This window comes from Aotus nancymaae, unplaced genomic scaffold (genome assembly GCF_030222135.1).
Source record: "Aotus nancymaae isolate 86718 unplaced genomic scaffold, 86718_ANA_hifiasm-v0.15.2.pri h1tg000108l, whole genome shotgun sequence".
NCBI classification, from domain to species: Eukaryota; Metazoa; Chordata; class Mammalia; order Primates; family Aotidae; genus Aotus; species Aotus nancymaae.
The window spans coordinates 17,515,145-17,533,001 of NW_026988523.1; the positions used below are offsets into that span (position 1 = coordinate 17,515,145).

The 17,857-nt window shown below is 40.8% G+C and overlaps 1 long non-coding RNA gene across 2 annotated transcripts; it reads left to right on the top strand.

The window, feature by feature from the left end:
- Positions 1-629: 629 nt before the first annotated feature.
- LOC105711811 (uncharacterized) lies at positions 630-15,926 on the top strand. Of its 2 annotated transcripts, none has more exons than XR_010340385.1 (3): positions 630-715; positions 11,599-11,832; positions 15,565-15,926. It is a non-coding gene; the product is annotated as an uncharacterized LOC105711811 (long non-coding RNA). The 2 variants fall into 2 exon arrangements; XR_010340384.1 differs by lacking the exon at positions 630-715 and adding an exon at positions 2,138-2,294.
- The last annotated feature ends 1,931 nt before the right edge of the window (positions 15,927-17,857 follow it).

Below are 17,857 nucleotides of genomic sequence, written 5' to 3' on the forward strand. Positions count from 1 at the left end.
ATGTACTTTAAGCACATCTATAAAATATTTTCACAGCAGCACTGTAATTGATGTTTGATTGAATATCTGGAGACTGTAGCCTTTCCAAATTGACACATAAAACATGCGTATCTCATTTAACCCTCAAAGCAATCCCTGTGAAGCAAATCACAAGAATGGTGAGTGTCGGAGCAGGGTTTGAACCTAGGTGATCTGACGCGGAACCCAGGGATTGTGCACCATGCCGGAGTGCTTTGTAGGCAAGAGGCCAAAGGCACACATAAGTTCTCTCTGAGGCATCTCCTGGGACAGGCCCCTTGTGTTTCCTGGAGAGCTGTCAGTCCCTTATAGCCAGAACTGGTGGCTGTTCTCAGGCTGTCATGTGGAGGATATTATCTAGCACCTCAGTTATAGAAAAAGAACTTAAAATCATTGTTTCCCCCCCTGCAATTGCTTAGACTCTTAGTTTTATTCAAAGGATATAAAGAAAACATGCGGTTTGTCATCCTGTTCACCCCTCTCTCACCCCCAAGACATTGTACTTAGACCATAAATAGAAAAATTGGTTTTGAGACAAGCATTGGACTTAAATGAACACTTAGGTGATGACTATAGAGGATTTATTTTAAGCTGACTGAATTCTTTTTTAGCTATAATAAGAAGAAGCAGACCATCTGGTGGAAAGAGTAGAATGAAATGGAATGCAAACAGAGTTGTGAAAGGAGAATGCCATCCAGTAAGGAGCACGGTGGGTGGGCGAGGGTGGGGGCGTTGCTGTGGCTGTCTCTTGGGTATGTGTGAGTCCTGGGGGTGCTGGTGGGAGGCTAAGATGGTCTGGTGTCAGGGTAGACCCTAGGAAAGCCATAATAAGTAGCTGAAAGTACTGTTGGTTCTCAGCCCATGGTCTTGATGAGTCTGAGATCTGTGATACCTGCGTTTCCCTTGGTGACCACACCTTTTCTCCAGAACCCCTGCCAATTAAATTTTATCTCAAGCAGTATTTTCTCCTTCAAGGCTTCAGCTAGATACTCTGATAAACAACAAAAGCAACACAAACACAAACTCTTTATTCCTGTATTGGTGAGAACCTCTACTTCCCTTACTTAGTTTTCTGTTCGTTCATTTGTTTTTGAGATGGGGCCCCGCTCTGATGCTCAGGCTGGAGTGCAGTGGCATGATCTTGGCTCACTGCAGCCTCTGCTTCCCAGGTTCGAGTGATTCTCCCATCTCAGCCTCCTGAGTAGCTGGGATTACAGGTGCCCGCCACCATGCCCAGCTAATTTTTGTATTTTTAGTAGAGATGGGGTTTCACCATGCTGGCCAGGCTAGTCTTGAACTCCTGACCTCAGGTGATCTGCTTGCCTCAGCCTCCCAAAATGTTGGGATTACAGGCGTGAGCCACTGCACCGGCTGACTTCCCTTACTTTGATTGCAAGCTTCCTAGAACACTGCTCCCCACGAAAGGGAAGGAACTCTGGAGTAGGTTGAATAATAGTCCCCAGAGATATCAGATCCTAATCTCTGGGACCTGTCATTGTTACCACAAATGAAAGAAAGGTCATTGCGGATGTGATTTAGTAAGAGATTTTTGACATGGGGACATTATTCCAGATTATGCAGATGGGCCCCAAATCCAGTCACAAGTGTCCTTATAAGAGATAGACAAAAGAAGATTTGACACAAACAGAAGAGAAGGCAGTGTGAACATGGAGGCAGATACTGGCTTGCAGCCACAAACCAAGGAATGCTGGCAGCTGCCAGATGCGAGAAGAGGCAGGAACAGATTCTCCCCCAGAGCTGTGGGGATGTCATAAGGGAGATTTGGGTCTAGTGATACCGATCTTGATGAACTTCTGGTCTCAAGAGAATAAATTTCCTTTGTTTTCCAACCACCAAATTATTATTATTTGTAATAAGTTGTTACAACCTCCAGAGGTCATTAATATAGCTTCCTTTTTCTTCAAATGACTCCTAATATCTTGAAATTTCCATGAAGACCTTCCTGAAAAAATAAACGACTCCTAATAGCAGTCCTTCACCTCATTTAGTGCTCTATTTACTTGACCTTCAGAGGAAAACCCACGTGTTTATTGGTTTGCTGTATTATATTTGCCCTTGGTTTGTTGTCATAAGCTAAAAAGTGGATGGGAACTGTTCGTTGGCTTTGTGAAATTCCCGGCATAGTGCTTGATGCTGTTTCAATGATAAAAAACATATGGAAGATTTTAAAAGGGAAAGAACAAGTTCAGAGTATCTCTCCTCTTTCCTCAAGTATGGCCTTGGGATCAGAATGCCTTGTTTGATCACTTGCTGAGGTAAGTTAAGGTGGCAGATGGAGAGTAAGCAAGGTTATGTTTACAGTACAGAGAGGAGAAAGGAGGGATCATGTATTCAGAGCTTTCTGGTTATTGATACAGTATTTCTTGTAGATAAGTGCATTTTAGCATTTTATTGCAACATTTAGGGTTTATTTACATATTTTTACCTATTATCTTTTTCTTTTTTTTTTTTTTTTTGAGACAGACTCTCACTCTGTCTGCCAGATTGGAGTGCAGTGGTGCAATCTTGGCTCGCTGCAGCCTCTGCCTCCCAGGTTCAAGCAATTCTCCTGCCTCAGCCTCCCAAGTAACTGGGACTACAGGTGCATGCCACCATGCCAGGCTGATTTTTGTATTTATAGTAGAGACGGGGTTTCACCATGTTGGCCAGGGTCATCTTGAACTCCTGACCTCAGGTGATCCACCTGCCTCTGCTGCTGAAAGTACTGGAATTACAGGTTTGAGCCACTGTGCCTGACTCTTGCACATGCTTTAGAATTCAGATCTTTAAAACAGCGATTTGCACACTAAATATTTGGTTAGAGTCTTAATTACTAGAGAAGACAGGTGCTTTAGAATTTAAATTTCAGATTAAGGCCGTGCATGGTGGTGCATGCCTGTAATCCCAGCTACTTGGAGGCTGAGGCAGGGAAATTGCTTGAACCAGGGAGGTGGAGGTTATGGTGAGCTGAGATTGCGACACTGCACTCCAGCTTGGTGACAGAGCAAGACTTCATCTCAAAAAAAAAAAAATTAGGATTAATTTCATCTATTTTGTTTAAGATGCTTGAACTGATAACATTTGTGATAATTTCGCTTTTTCTCCCCCTAAATTAAATAATTTAGAAGAGAAGTAAAAAGCCAAGGAATATATTTTCAATGTATAAGACAGTCTTAAAAATTGGTTCATTTTAACCACAACATTGAGAATTTATAATATCAAAAAATAAATCATGTATTATTTTTCTTAGATCTGGATTTGTTAAAGAACTTGGCCACATGTTTTATTCTGTCCTGAACACTTGCTTGGCATGAATTCTAAGTCTTGCAGCAGGGGTCCCCAACCCCAGGCCGTGGACGTGGACGGGTTCTGGTCCCTGGCCTGTTAGGAACCCGGCTGCACAGTAGGCAGTGAGCAGTTGGCATGCAAGCATTACCTCCTGAGCTCCGCCTCCTGTCAGATCAGCTGCGGCATTACATTCTCATAGTTGCGTGACCCCTCTTGTAAGGGATCTAGGCTGTGCATGCGAAGGATCTAGGTTGTGAGCTCCTTATGAGAATCGAATGCCTGAGTGGAACAGTGTCACCTCGAAACCATCTGTGGAAAAATCGTCTTCTGCAAAACTGGTCCCTGGTGCCAAAAGGGTTGGGGAGCCTGTCTCTTAAAGGAAGGGAGACACTGGTTTATTGTGCATTTAGAGTGGCTTTACCATGTGCACCAAACATCTTATTGAAAAGAATGTGAACTGCAACACTGTAATAGCAAAAGCTAGGAAATAGCTCAAAGTGTTCATTAATAGGGAACTGGTTAAAGACCTTATAAACCATACAGTGGAACATTTCATCCATTAAAAATGCAGTATCTATACTGATACGGGATGATGCTTACGACATAGTTTAGATGAGAAATGAAAGATGGAAAATAGCATATGCAGAACACAACCACTTGTGTTTTTAATTTTTAAAATGTACTTTTCTTTTTAAAATAACTATACTTATAAAAAGTTACATAACTAGGAAATTACATTAATGAAATCATAACTAATCCACAGAACTTTTTAGATTTTTTTTCAAATTTTTCTTCAATTGCTCCACTAATGCCCTTCAGTGTACTTTAATCAGGGACAGTTCCTCCAGTTCATCATCTTTCTTCTCCTTTCATGATCTTGACACGTTTGAAGACTATTCATCAGATATTTTGTAAAATGGGACTGTCTGAGGTTTCCTCATGATTAGATACAGGTTTTATTTTTTTATTTTTATTTTTTTGGCAAGAATACCACAGGAATGATGTTAGCTCTTCACAGTACACATCAGGAGGCACATGATGTTGATGTTGGAGATGTTGACTTGCTCACTTGGTTAAGGTGGTATCTGCCAGGGTTCTCTATTGTCAGGTCATTTTATTTTTCTTTTGTAATTAGCCAGCGTGGACTGCCATGTCAAAATACCATAAAAGGTGGCTTAAACAACAAAAATCTGTTTTCTCATAGTTCTGGAGGCTGGAAGTTCAACATCAAGATCCAGCAGGGTCCAGAAGGGTTTGATTTCTGGTAAGGGCTCTCTTCCTGGCTTGCAGACAGCAACCTTCTTGCTCTGTCCTCACACGGTGGAGAGAGAAGGAAAGCAAGCTCTCTGCTGTCTCTTCTTATCAGGACATTTAGCCCATCCTAAGGGCCTCACCTTTATAACCTCATTTGAACTTAATTACTTCCCAAAGGCCCTATCTCCAAATAGCATCACACTGGAGGGGTTAGAGCTGTACTGTATGAATTTTGGAAGGACACAGTTCTGTACATAACAAGTGTCTTGTGGGGAGCTAATTTGAGACTATGCAAATATCCTGTTACTCATTGTACTTTCTTGTCCACTAATTTGAGCATCCATTGATGATTTTTGCCTGAAACTCTTATTAATATTACTGTGATGTTTCCATTTGTGTTTTAAAAAGTGATACATACATTTATGTCTTGTAAGTATCTTGAGAATGATACAAAGAAACTGGAAAAAGTGATTACTCTGGGGAAGGCTGTCAGTGAAGAGGGTGACTGGATAGCCAGGGCAGGGAGACCTTTCACCATGTGACCTCTTCATGCTGTGACTTTGCCAGGTTCATATGTTATGACTTGGTGTGGGGCAGAGGTAGGATGAGAGCTGTTGATTTAAAAAGTAAAGTACTCTTTATAAGGACCACAAGAAAACCTTTTGCTATCAAATTAGTAAATTTATGCTTAAAAAATACCTGCTGGAAGAGAAGAAAAGGTAAATTCTGCTTAACAAAAAGGACTTTGCTGTTCTTTAAATACAAATCAGGGACTATTTCATTATATTAACTGAAAGCACAAACACTTGGATTTGTGATTCAGAACTGTAGCTAGCTGGTTAATTTTATCTTTAAAATATAAATGGATTAAAATTTTACTTTTTGAAACTTGCAATAGTTTTTTTTTTTTTTTTTTTTTTGAGACAGAGTCTTGCTTTGTCACCCAGACTGGAGTGCAACGGCGTGATCTTGGCTCAATGCAACCTCCGCCTCCCGGGTTCAAGTGATTCTTGTGCTTCAGCCTCCCAAGTAGCTGAAATTACAGGTGCCTGCCACCATGCCTGGCTAATTTTTGTATTTTTAGTAGACATGGGGTTTCACCATGTTGGCCAGGCTGGTCTGAAACTCCTGGCCTCAAGTGATCCACCTGCCTCAGCCTCCTAAAGTGCTAGGATTGCAGGTGTGAGCCACTGTGCTCAGCCTTCTGATAGATTTTTTAAAAAGATCTGCATTGTATAATTTGTCTTTTAGCATAATCTGTTCAGGCATCACTTGGGTAATCCCTGTGAATTTCAATAAAGAGAATCTGGGTCCTAGGCTTTTTCTCCCATGTGATTTATCCCTACAAAATTTAGAGCAAGATGGCTAAAAGCAAAGAGGGCCAACACCTAACTCCACCCAGTAGCTATTGAGGCCCACATGCAAAGGGCTCTCCTGGGGTGAGATGGAGAGCCTTAGACCCTCACGTCCTCTGATGTGGGACCTTTCTTAACTTAGTTCCTGAAAATTCTAGCCGCATTCTTTTGTGATTCCTTTTATAAGCCATTAACTTTCCTAAACAATCACCAAAGTACAGAGTATTGAGCTTGTAGTAAACTCCTCTTTTCTTAAAGTTTTGTTAATATCTGAAGAAGCTTCAAGGCACTCCTAGAGGGCATACTTGTTTTATAGGACAACTGTGAGCTATTAAATATGGATTCACTGTGCTAATAAGTGGAATTCTGTCTGTTCAGAAGAGAGAGGTGTACATGTTTCAATCTATTTTTTAGAAGACGGTGGTGGTGGGTGTGTTTCCACGTATTATTTTTTGAGGCTTTTTCTTCCAAATGCTTACAGAACAAAGAAGGAATCAGTTCTTATTTTATATAGAGGGACAAAAATTTAATCTTCATGATACATCAAAGAGAGAAGCATTCTGAAACTGCACATATTTTTAATATATAAATATGTAAGTATCAGTCACTGAATTTGAGCTCATGGGTTATATGTAGATGCTTTAAATACCACTTCAACAATAACACTAGAGATTCAAGAAAATGATGCTTGTAAAACATCCATAGCAATACAAAAGCGATGTACTAAAGGAAAGATGATATAAAACATCTTTTTACAACTCATTTGCTTTGTAGGTTCTAGTTAATGATGCCATATTTTTGGCTTGACTTTCTTTGGAAATTTCCTTTATGTATTTTGTTATTTTAATTTCGTGTGTACTATTCTCAGTTCTTGGGTTCATGGGAAGAAGGGAAGATTTTATAAAATTGCTTCAAGTGAGAGAGTGATTATGAAAATGTTAAAATATTGTTTAATCAGAAAGTGAATTATAGACGAATACATGGCCAAAACCCAGAATATGGGTGGTAAAATATTTCCTACTATAAACCCGATGAAACCTGGAGATTAATTATAAGTAGATAACATAATATTCAGAAAACCTTAGCCCCTGATGTGTGATAATGCTGTATTCATTGTATGGCAAAGACACTGGTCTTCATTGTTATAGTTGTCAAGCAGTCTCAAAAGCAAAATTATTAATATCAACTTTGCCCATTATTTTAATAGACTGTATTATTTCATATGTGTGAGTTTTCTAGATGAAGTTCACCACTTCAAGCACTGATATTTTCAGTAAGATTGTAAGCTTCTTACTCTTGGTCACTGAGGACAGTGACCAAGAGTTATTTACTTAAAGTGTATGTATTTCCTAGTGGAGTTTCTACAGTGTTAGGCACGGGTACTTAAAATATACCTTTTGACTCGGTGACATACTTTTACGTACTTGATCTTTCACAGTCTCATCAAAAGCAGCAGATTCAGTTGGAAGGAATCTTAAATGCATACTCACATATAATTACTTGTTTATATGTTCCCTTTTCTTGATAGTAAGAGTTCTGTTGTTTATCTTGTATCCTTGGCTATTATAAATAGTGCCAGCTCAGAGGCTCTAAGTGTTGAATAAGAAGTTGTTTTCTCTAGGTAATAATTCACTTTGTTAATTATTAGTTGAATAACTTTCTGCCAGTTACTTTACTCGAGTCTCAGTTTCCTCATCTGTATAGCTGGAAAACAAACACAAAATTATTATGAGAGTCATATGAGATGATTCATAGGTGTGTACACCTAACCCAGTGTCTGGCATATAATAAGCACCCAGTAAATGTCTCCTCCCTTTCCCTCTCTTGTTTCTTTGGAGGGCAGATATTATTTTTTCTCATTTTATAGATAACCAAGGCGTAGAAAAGTTATGTGACTTACCAAAGTTCACTTTTACATTTAGAAAAAGTACCATAGGCCAGGTGTGGTGGCCCATGCCTGTAATCCCAGCACTTTGGGAGGCCGAGGTAGGCGGATCATGAGGTCAGGAGTTCCAGACCACCTTGGCCAAGATGGTAAAACCCTGTCTCTACTAAAAATACAAAAATTAGCTGGGCATGGTGGTACATGCCTGAATCCCAGCTGCTAGGGAGGCTGAGGGAGAGAATTGCTTGAACCTGGGAGGCGGAGGTTGCAGTGAGCTGAGATTGAGCCACTGCACTCCAGCCTGGGCAACAGAGTGAGACTCCATCTCAAAAAAAAAAGGAAAGAAAAAGCACCATAGTTACACTTTGTGTTTCCTGACCTCCTACCCAGTGTTTTTACTATTAGGCCATGCTGTCTGGTGCTCGTTTAACAAAGTCTACATGGAGTTATTGGATGTGGGGGCTCAAGTCCAAATGAAAAAAATAGATAAGAGAAAAAATTTCAGACTAAAAAACAATAAAATTTTATTAATTTATGCAACAAATATTTCTTGATTGTACATTCAGTAAAAAGCACTAGGTTTTGTGTCATGTAAGGTTCAGAGTTAAATGTGGAAAAGTCCTTGCCTTAAAGAATCTACAAATAGTAGAAATAAAAAGACACAGACAGAGGATTATAATCCAATGCAGTGTTTAATAAGAGCCTCATGAGTTGTGTGCTGAGGGAATTGAAGAAGTGGGAGGGGTTGCTTCTAGAAGGCGGCATGTTTGGGCAGGTGAAAGGATCCCCTCTGTCATAGTCGTGTAAGGTCTAAGGGGACTCGAGTACTGCTCATTCTCAAGTTCTTCTGCCAGTGTTACTTATTTCTTGTTTTAGGTATTGCCATCATAGGAAAATACCTGGATTTAGATTCAAAGACAAAGCTCTTCATAAAAGCAGTTGTGCAATTATTTCTGCTCCCTTGTCCCTTTGTATAACAGCTGTCCTGGAAAATACTGCATTTGTTTCCCAAGTTTAATTAGTCACTAATGACCAATACAAGCTGTAAAAGAGCTTTATTGATGATGATTCAGGTCGAACATGGCAGATGGTTCCTTATGCTGAATCCTCCAGCAAGTATCTATTATAGGAAAATGGATGCATCAAGTTCAATAGAACAGCCAAGAGCAGTTTGCAGCTGGCCAGGTTCCTAGCATGGAGATATTTCACTACAGGATACTTCACTGTAAAGTTCAGCCTTCCTTTTGAAGCAGATTTTCCTTTCTGTTCTCTTTTCACTTCTTTCTTCCTTCTTCCTCCTTTTTTTCTTTTTATTTCTTGTGTTCCTACCCAAAGGGAGCATGCCAAATAAACAAATTATTACTTCTTTCCTGGTGGAATTGACAATTAACTTAGGGAGCTAAAACCTGAAACAGAATGACAAGTGAACACAGATTAATTGTAGGGTGAGGCGGCCCAACCTCTATACTTTAGGGTGGAGAGATTTCACAGTAAGTAAATGATCTATCGAAGGCGGGGATTGCCAGGAAAGTTTCTGGAAGCCAGTTTGCTTGTTTGCTTTCCTGTCTGCTCCAAAGCAAGTTACTTCAGGTTCTAGTCATTGATTCCATTTTGTTTTTTATTTACATTGCACATCTGTGTTTTGGGGGGTTTGTTTTTTATTATCCAATCCAAGCTGAGTGATGTCTAGTATTCTTATCTCATTTCCCGGTGTTTATTCAGTGTTCAAACCTAAGCCCCATTTGTGATGACCATGGCCTTTTTATCCTCCACAGCTCCTTAAAACGGAGTGACCATGGCTTCTGGTGGGTTACAACAGTGATGTACAGGTGATGGTGATAATAAAAGGACTTGTTTCGACTACACTCTAAATCTGACCGTACTCCAAATTAAAGCTTGTTATTGGTCAAACACTGCCAGGGAAGCCTTTGGGAGTGCAAAGTCATGGAACCAATATTTTCTGAGCACGTGCTGTGCTGGGGATCGTACTGTGCATGGTAGACAAATCTACTTGGCTGTTGCCCACATTGACTTCAGCTTACAGATTAAGAAACTGAGGTTCACAGAGATAAGTTAAATTGCTTACAGTCTTACAATTGGTACGTGATGGAGCCAGGGTTCAAATCTAGGTTTCCTTTATTTCTACATCCATCCCTTTCCCACTATACTAAAAAGCTTCAGATGCTGCGAGTGCAACAGAATCCCAGGCATGCTGCTGCCACCAAAAACACTACCACTGCCCCTCGTGGGAAGAACTGGATTCAAGGGGTCCTGGATGCTTCAGCAAATGCTATGGAAAAAAAATGGTATCTGTGAAGAGAGAGGCTAGGGGGAAGGGGAAGGCAAATGTGTAAAATATCTGTCTCTCTCATCAGTTTTATGTTCAGCTGTGAACATTGTGTTCTAAAGAAGGTTTGTGTTCCCAAAGTTCCAGCTCTGTAGTAACAGTGGTCTCCCGGCCTGCACACTTGTTCGTAGCTACTTCAGAAGGGTACTAGGGTACCAGTGTGACCTCTCTGAAGTCTAGGTGGATCCAGAACCAGGGTTCCTTCTGACCATCTTAGAGCAGGGACCCACAGTCTGTTTCAATCTCCTTCAACTTTTAAAGCCTCTTTTCCCTCAAGAGTCTCATTGCCTTTTTTTGACACTCAGACTTGGACAAAGCCTGTTCAGTCTATCACATCTGCTTCCATAACGCTGAATATCCTGTGGAAGTGCACAGCAATATTGACCCTTTCCTAAGAAGGCTTTGGGCTCTTTATGTAAATTACATACCACATTTCCAGAAACCTCCACGCTCAACTTGTCAATTGTGTATGAGAGGGTTGGCTTGTCTTTATATGCTAAATCCTGGAGACTTGTCTCTAATTCACTAAAAATATGACCTCTGTTTAACCTCAGAAGCAGAGATAACCAAATACATGTCCCCTTCTAAATAGGATGACAATACCCTTTGGGCCTTGAGTGTTTCTCAAGCCCAGCACTAGTCTTGACTCTCCTAACTTGCCCACCCCGTGGCTACCTATGAATCAAAACTGACTGGGGGAAAAAGAAGGGCTATAGTAATAGAAACCAGTTAGACCAAGATACAGACATACAGGAGCTGAAGGAGGTGGGTGTGTGTGAATAGGGGTGGGGGGCGAAGGAAAGAATCCTCTTTACAGAAGAGTTTTGGTTTTGAGGCAGGTTTTGTGTGTGTGGGGGGTAGGGGGCAGGGGCAGATACAGTAGGTTTGAAGCTAATGAAACTTAAATTAGGCCTCTCACTTGCACGGAACTCTTCCAAGGCCCCAGGAGAGGCTCTAGAAATTATAATTTACAATTTTTTCCTTTTTTCATTAAAGGAGAGTTTCCTCCTCCAAATTTTATGCTTCAGGCTCCACAAAAACCAGATTCACCCCTGCCTGGACCAGTATTTTTAGAATGGCTTTCATTAACACAGAGACCAATTCCATCTTAGCCAGTCAAGAATTAAGACTGAATTGGTTTGGTAATCCTTGGCTGAAGGGACAGCTTATGGAAAGAGGCTTCTGGCAGCCTACTTTGTTTGGACCAAAGATGCTAAATAAATTTTACGTCATGTATCAACCCCAACCAATTGGTAGTGGCTGTGTTGAGAAAGATTATGAAGTCAGGTCCAGGCTCATGAGAGTCATAAATAATTAGCGATGGCCACCATGAATACCTGTCTGATGTTAGCCCTGATTTGAATCTGGACTCCACATCTATGGCCCAAGATGGAAGCTGAAGTGTTAGTTGGAAAAATAGAGCTCAGAGGGATGTCTCTTTCTGTTTTAAGTGTCTTTCAGGAAACACAAAGCAATTCTTTCTACCTGGCTTCTTGAATTATGCAAAATGTTGGGGCACTTGGTAAAGAAACATTCTCCATAAGACACATACCGAGGCTAACGACTACTCCTTGAAGGCAGAGCTGAACAGAAAGCATACTAGATTCCAGCGCCTCCAGCCACTTTCCTTTCTACCGCGGGTTTGGTGGGTCACACAGGCTTTGTGGTCACTCTCCACATATAGAGTAAGTATGCCAAATGCCATATTCTGGGCTTAGCATATTTTTGGTGTTCAAACTATCAAAAATCATAGTTCATCAAACAGTTAACAAGTAACAATGCCAGGGAAGTCTTTGGGAAGACTGGTGTGTTTTATGAGCTGAATTGTATTGCCCCTCAATTCATATGATGAAGTCCTAACTCCCAGTATCTTGGAATGTGACTGTATTTAGAGATAGGGGCTTTAAAGAGTCAAAATGAGGTCATTAGGGTGGGCTCTAATTCACTATGATTGGAGGGAGTCCTTATAAAAGGGGAAATTTAGAGACAGATGTGCATACACAGAGTACTCCACGTGAAGGGACGCAGGGAGAAGACAGCCAAGGAAAGGAAGAAATGTAGATGCAGACACACATGGTGGGAGAAAGACACACCAAATGGACATGAAGATGACCATCTACAAGTCAAGGAGAGGGGCCTTGGGAGAAACCAACCCTGTTGACACCTTGGTCTCAGATGTCTAGCCTCCAGGACGGTGAGATAATGAACTACTATTGTTTAAGCCAGGGTCTACAGCCCCCAGGTTATGGACTGATAGTGGCCTGTGAGGAACTGGGCCACACAGCAGGAGGCTGGTGGTAGGAGAGCTTCAACTGTAGGTACAGCCATTCCCGATTGCTTGCATTACCGCCTAAGCTCTGCTTCATGTCAGATGAGTGGCGACATTAGATTCTCATAGGAGAACAAACTCTCTCGTCAACTACGCATGTGAGGGATCTGGGTTGCGCGTTCCTTATGAGAATCTAATGCCTGATGATCTGTCACTGCCTCCCATCACCCCCAGATTGGACCATCTAGTTGCAGGAAAACAAGCTCAGGGCTCCCGCTGATTCTACATTGTGGTGAGTTGTATAGTTATTTCCTTACATATTACAATATAATAATGCAAATAAAGTGCACAAGAAATGTAACGTGTTTGAATCATCCCCAAACCGTCCCCCACCCCTGGGCTGTGGAAAACTGTCTTCCAGGAAACCGGTCCCTGGTGCCTGAAAGGCTGAGGACCACTGGTTTAAACCACCCAGTCTGCAGTATTTTGTTCTGGCAGCCTAGAAAACTAATACCCTATGTTTGCATCATCCCTTTGGAATTTTTTTCTTACTCGTACATTGTGAAGTTTTGCATATTTTCTGTTGTGCCTCATGTTTATCAAAAAATTCTTGCCTCATATTTTCCAGTTACTTTTTTCTTTTACCACTCAAGCTCTGGGCTTAACAATGGTAATTTTTGCCACAATCCAGCCTGATTCAATGATATTTCTGTTTAAACTACCAGCAAGATTTATTGAGAAGCCAGTGAAAAAGAAGGCCAACTCAAATTAGTTTCACTGAAGCGCACAGGAGGATATAAATAATTCTTGGTTGGAAAATCTGGTTAACAGTCCTGTCAGGCCAGAAAAATGTTGCTGGAGTGAGAACAGCAGGGAGGCGATAGAAGTACAGGCTTATCATGAAAGGGGGTGTTTTGATCTGTATTTTGAACAATGTGATTGAGTTCACTAATACAGTATGTTTATTTCAGAAACAAGATGATAAATTTCAATGTTTATTTGGAATGTGTCGTAATCATCTGTGATCTGTAGAGTTAGCAAATTGATGGCCCTCAAATGCTGCGATCGCAGGGGGAAAAAACCACATTTTGATTCTCTATGATTCCATTAACTAGAGTTCATTTGTAATCTACTCTTAGAAGAAAAATGTGCAATAACAAGAAACCAAGCATATAAGTTATTTTAATGAAGTAATCAAATATCCAGAGTATATTTTGTGATTCAGTATAAATTCAGGTCTATGTATCTTTTACATCTTTATCCAAACATCTGTTGAATATGAATTATTGGGGAGAAAGAGGATTCTGAGGTAATACAAAACTTCAATCATCAAACATTGAGTTAATTTAATTTTACTCACTATATAACATTTACAAAGATAGGGAAGTGAGCCAATTATGTGTAAGAAAGAGTTTCCACAGTAAGTGTATAAGTAAATGAAAATTCTTATTTAATTGTTGCCTAAATAGAAACTTCAACAAATAAACCTCAGCCCTTAAAAATAGAGGTATTGCTGAGGTTCTAATTTCATTAGCAATAACACCTTAATACCAGTTTCCCATTTGTAAATGTTGACTTTCAAAAAAATTCTATAATTTTATTAAAGGCAATTACTATATATATATATATATATATATTTTTTTTTTTTTTCAGACAGCATCTTACTCTGTCACACAGGCTGGAGTGCAGTGGTACGATCTTGGCTCACTGCAACCTCCATCTCCAGGGTTCAAGCAATTCTCCTGCCTCAGTTTCCTGACTAACTGGGATTACAGGCACCCACCACCATACCTGGCTCATTTTTTTTTTTTTTTTTAGTAAAGATGGGGTTTTGCCATGTTGGCCAGGCTGGTCTTGAACTCCTGACCTTAGGTGATTCATCCCCTCAACCTTCCAAAGTGCTGGGATTACAGGCATGAGCCACCGTGCCCGGCCAACAATGACTATTTTTTAAGAAAAACTTTTCCAAGAAAATATGACTCCACTGGTGGCATCTCTTAATCCCATGGATGGCTGGGTGGGAAGTCATCTGCAGGGGTCTTTTCACCACGGATGCTGCACCCTCGCTTGTCTGAGCCAATCCTCTCTCACTTGGATACTGCAGCAGCTTCCTGCAGAGCCTCCTGTTTCTCCCCTTGATCCTCAATAGTCTGTGCTCAACACCATGGCCACCCAATAACTTAAAATTTATGTGCCATTTTATGCTTCTCCTTAGTTCAACCTCTGTGTGACTTCCCATCTGTCTCAGAGTGAAAGTCGAAGTCCTAACAATAGCCCACAGTGCCCTCCACAATCTGCCCTCTTCTGTCCCGCACCTCCCTGGCTCAGCTCATCGCACTCATCCCCTAGACTGCTCTACTCTGCTGCACTGACCTCCTTGCCATTCCTCAGCCCTGCCAGCCCTGCTCCCTCTGTCTGGGAGGCTTTTTCTATAGTTACTTCTGTGCCTCCTTTCTCACACCTTTTGGATATTTGCTCAAATGTCATAAGTCATCCTCTCGTGGAGACCTTTTCACTCCCTTTAAAACTGCTACCGCCTCCCTAGTGCCCTCTCCCCCACCCCATTCTTCTTCCATCCTCATCGCCATATGACTTAACTCTCTGCTTGCTTGTTTTACTGTCCTTCCTCCACTAGGATGTAAACTCCAGGAAGGCAGGGATTTTAGTCTGTTTTGTTCACCTGATAGAATCTTGTTGGCTCAGTAGGGTCAATAAATATTTGTTTAATGAACAGATGACTGATGAGGACTTTTTCCAGCAATTTATTTACCTATTTGCCAAAGGACCAGCAAAAGAACTCAGAAATCTAATAATGGGTTCAGTCTCTTAATGAAACACAATGGAACATGGTGTTCCAATGCTATCTTGCATTCTGCAGGACTTAACAGTAATGTGTAAGAGAAGAAAGAGATTGACATTCCATAGTCACTTATCTTTCTATATATTGAGGCCATAAAAGAAACAAGTAAGTTACAAAACATTCTCTTTGAAGGTAATTATATTTATTCCTTCCTTCCTTCCTTTTTTGTTTGTTTGCCTAATCATATATATTACACAAATTAATGATAGTCTGTTTAGAGATGGAACACTTTCTGGGAGTCAAAAGTAAAAATCCACTGATGTCTTTTTTTTTTTTGCTGTTGAATAGATTTTCAAATGAGGAAGAAGTTTAATTACTTGAGTTTTGTCATCTCCATCATCTGCTGATTACAGCTGTTCCTGGGAAGTGGATTAGAATATAATTTTCCTTTCTCCTGAAATCAAAACCTGACATAAAAATAGCCATGGCTAATTTGCAGATGATGATGTCAGCATTTCACCATTTTGGCTCCTGATTATTTATAGTCTTGCAGAAGAGCACTTGCTTATCTGTTCACTGACAAAGGTAAATAAAGCATTTATCCTTTGTAAAATGATGGAGTAAGGATTTATATATGCTTTGAAAGGGGTAACCTACTTTCTCTTTTTGGGTACCAAAATGTATGATTCCTCCTTCGGACAGTGACATAGAACACCTGAGTTTCCTCACTTTATTCTTTTTTTTTTTTTTGGAGAGGGAGCCTCGCCCTGTTGACCAGGCTGGAGTGCAGTGGCACAATCTCGGCTCACTGCAACCTCCGCCTCCCAGGTTCAAGTGATCCTCCTGCCTCAGTCCGCAGTTGCTGGGATTACAGGCACACACTACCATGCCTAGCTAATTTTTGCATTTTCAGTAGAGAGGGGGTTTCACCATGTTGGCCAGGCTGGTCTCGAACTCCTGACCTCAAGTGCTTCAGCACTCCCAAATCCACCTGCCTCAGCCTCCCAAAGTGCTGGGATTACAGGTGCGAACCACTGTGCCCAGCCATCTCTGTGTATATTCTTGATCCCCCCTCGCCAACCCCAGGGTCTATCAAAAGCCTGAGTGGGAGAAGATTTAAAGACACCTAGGGAAAGGGTAGAGGAAAGCAGTGAGTATTTGTGTATAATAATTTTTTTTCTCCCTAACACAAAGCACAATTTCTTACAAACTGTGTTTCCCCTTTGGCTACAGCTGCCGGGAAGCTCCAAGCCATGTTTATTAATGATTGTAGTAACTAAGTTAGCACTTATGGCTAACATATTTACTTCCTCCAGATATTCATGGCTTTGCTTCCCATTTACATTTTAATTGCATTATTTTGTGTGTCTTGCTGAGCACTTTCACATTCTTTCGTAAAAGGCATAGATTATTTAAAAAATTGAATTTCATTTCTGTCCCAATGGCTTCTTTGGCCCCATTCTACTTTCTTCCTACCCCAATTCCAGCAGCCTGATAAAAATTTGTGTTAGAGCCTTCCTTGCTTCCCTCCATTCCTCAGAAGAACCAACCCTGACAACACCTCGACCTTGAACTTTTGGCATCCAGAGTTGTGACACAATAAATGTCACCCAGTTTGTGGTACATTGTTACACCAGCCCTAGCAAACTAATGTACCTGGTAAGTTTTCACTGGATGCAGAAATCATGAGTTTTACCTTGTTGGGAACTGGATGTTTTTGTATTTCTATAAATATTCTTGAGATTTGTTCTAGGGCAGAGTTAAGTTACTTGGAAATATTCTGTTTTGCTTTTAAGTTTTGCTAGGTGAGAGCAGAGCAGTACTTCGTCCAGGGTTGATTTTGGCCCATTACACAGGCCATGCCCTTCCAGTCATGCTGTCCGATGCCTCATGAATTACAAAGCTTTTCACTTATCTAGTGGGAACAAGAACTGTTTCTGGCTCCGTGTGAGCTCTAGGGATCATCTTTCCTTTCTAATTGTTTTGGGGAGTGGTTGTTCCCTAAACACTGTGTAGTTTCCTCACACACGTACTGATCATTACTTGTCAGGTGCTGCACAGACTTGAAAGGGACACTCTGCAGATTTGCAGTATTCTCTCTTGGTATTTTTGCCTTCAGATTCTAGCTGCTTTAGCCTTCCTGGACTCCCAGCTCCATTTTCTTAACTCATAAGCTACTTGGCCCAGCTGAAATAACTTGGTTTTCCTTCAAGTGTCTCTCACATTCACTCGTCAGGCTGAGGTGTGTGTGTTCTCATGGTTATAGCAAAGGAGGCTGATTGGAAAGAGAGAAAGCTCATTGGCCAAAGCAAGTTACATGGGTGAGTCAGGAAGAATCAATATCATGAAATTAGCCATACTGCTCAAAGTAATTGATAGATTCACTGCTATTCTCATCAAGCTACCATTGACTTTCTTCACCGAACTAGAAAAAAACTACTTTAAATTTCATATGGATCCAAAAAAGAGCCTGTATAGCCAAGACAATCCTAAGCAAAAAGAACAAAGCTGGAGGCATCACGCTACCTGACTTCAAACTATACTATAAGTCTACAGTAACCACAACAGCATGGTTCTGGTACCAAAACAGAGATACAGACCAGTGGAACAAAACAGAGGCCTTGGAAATAACACCACACGT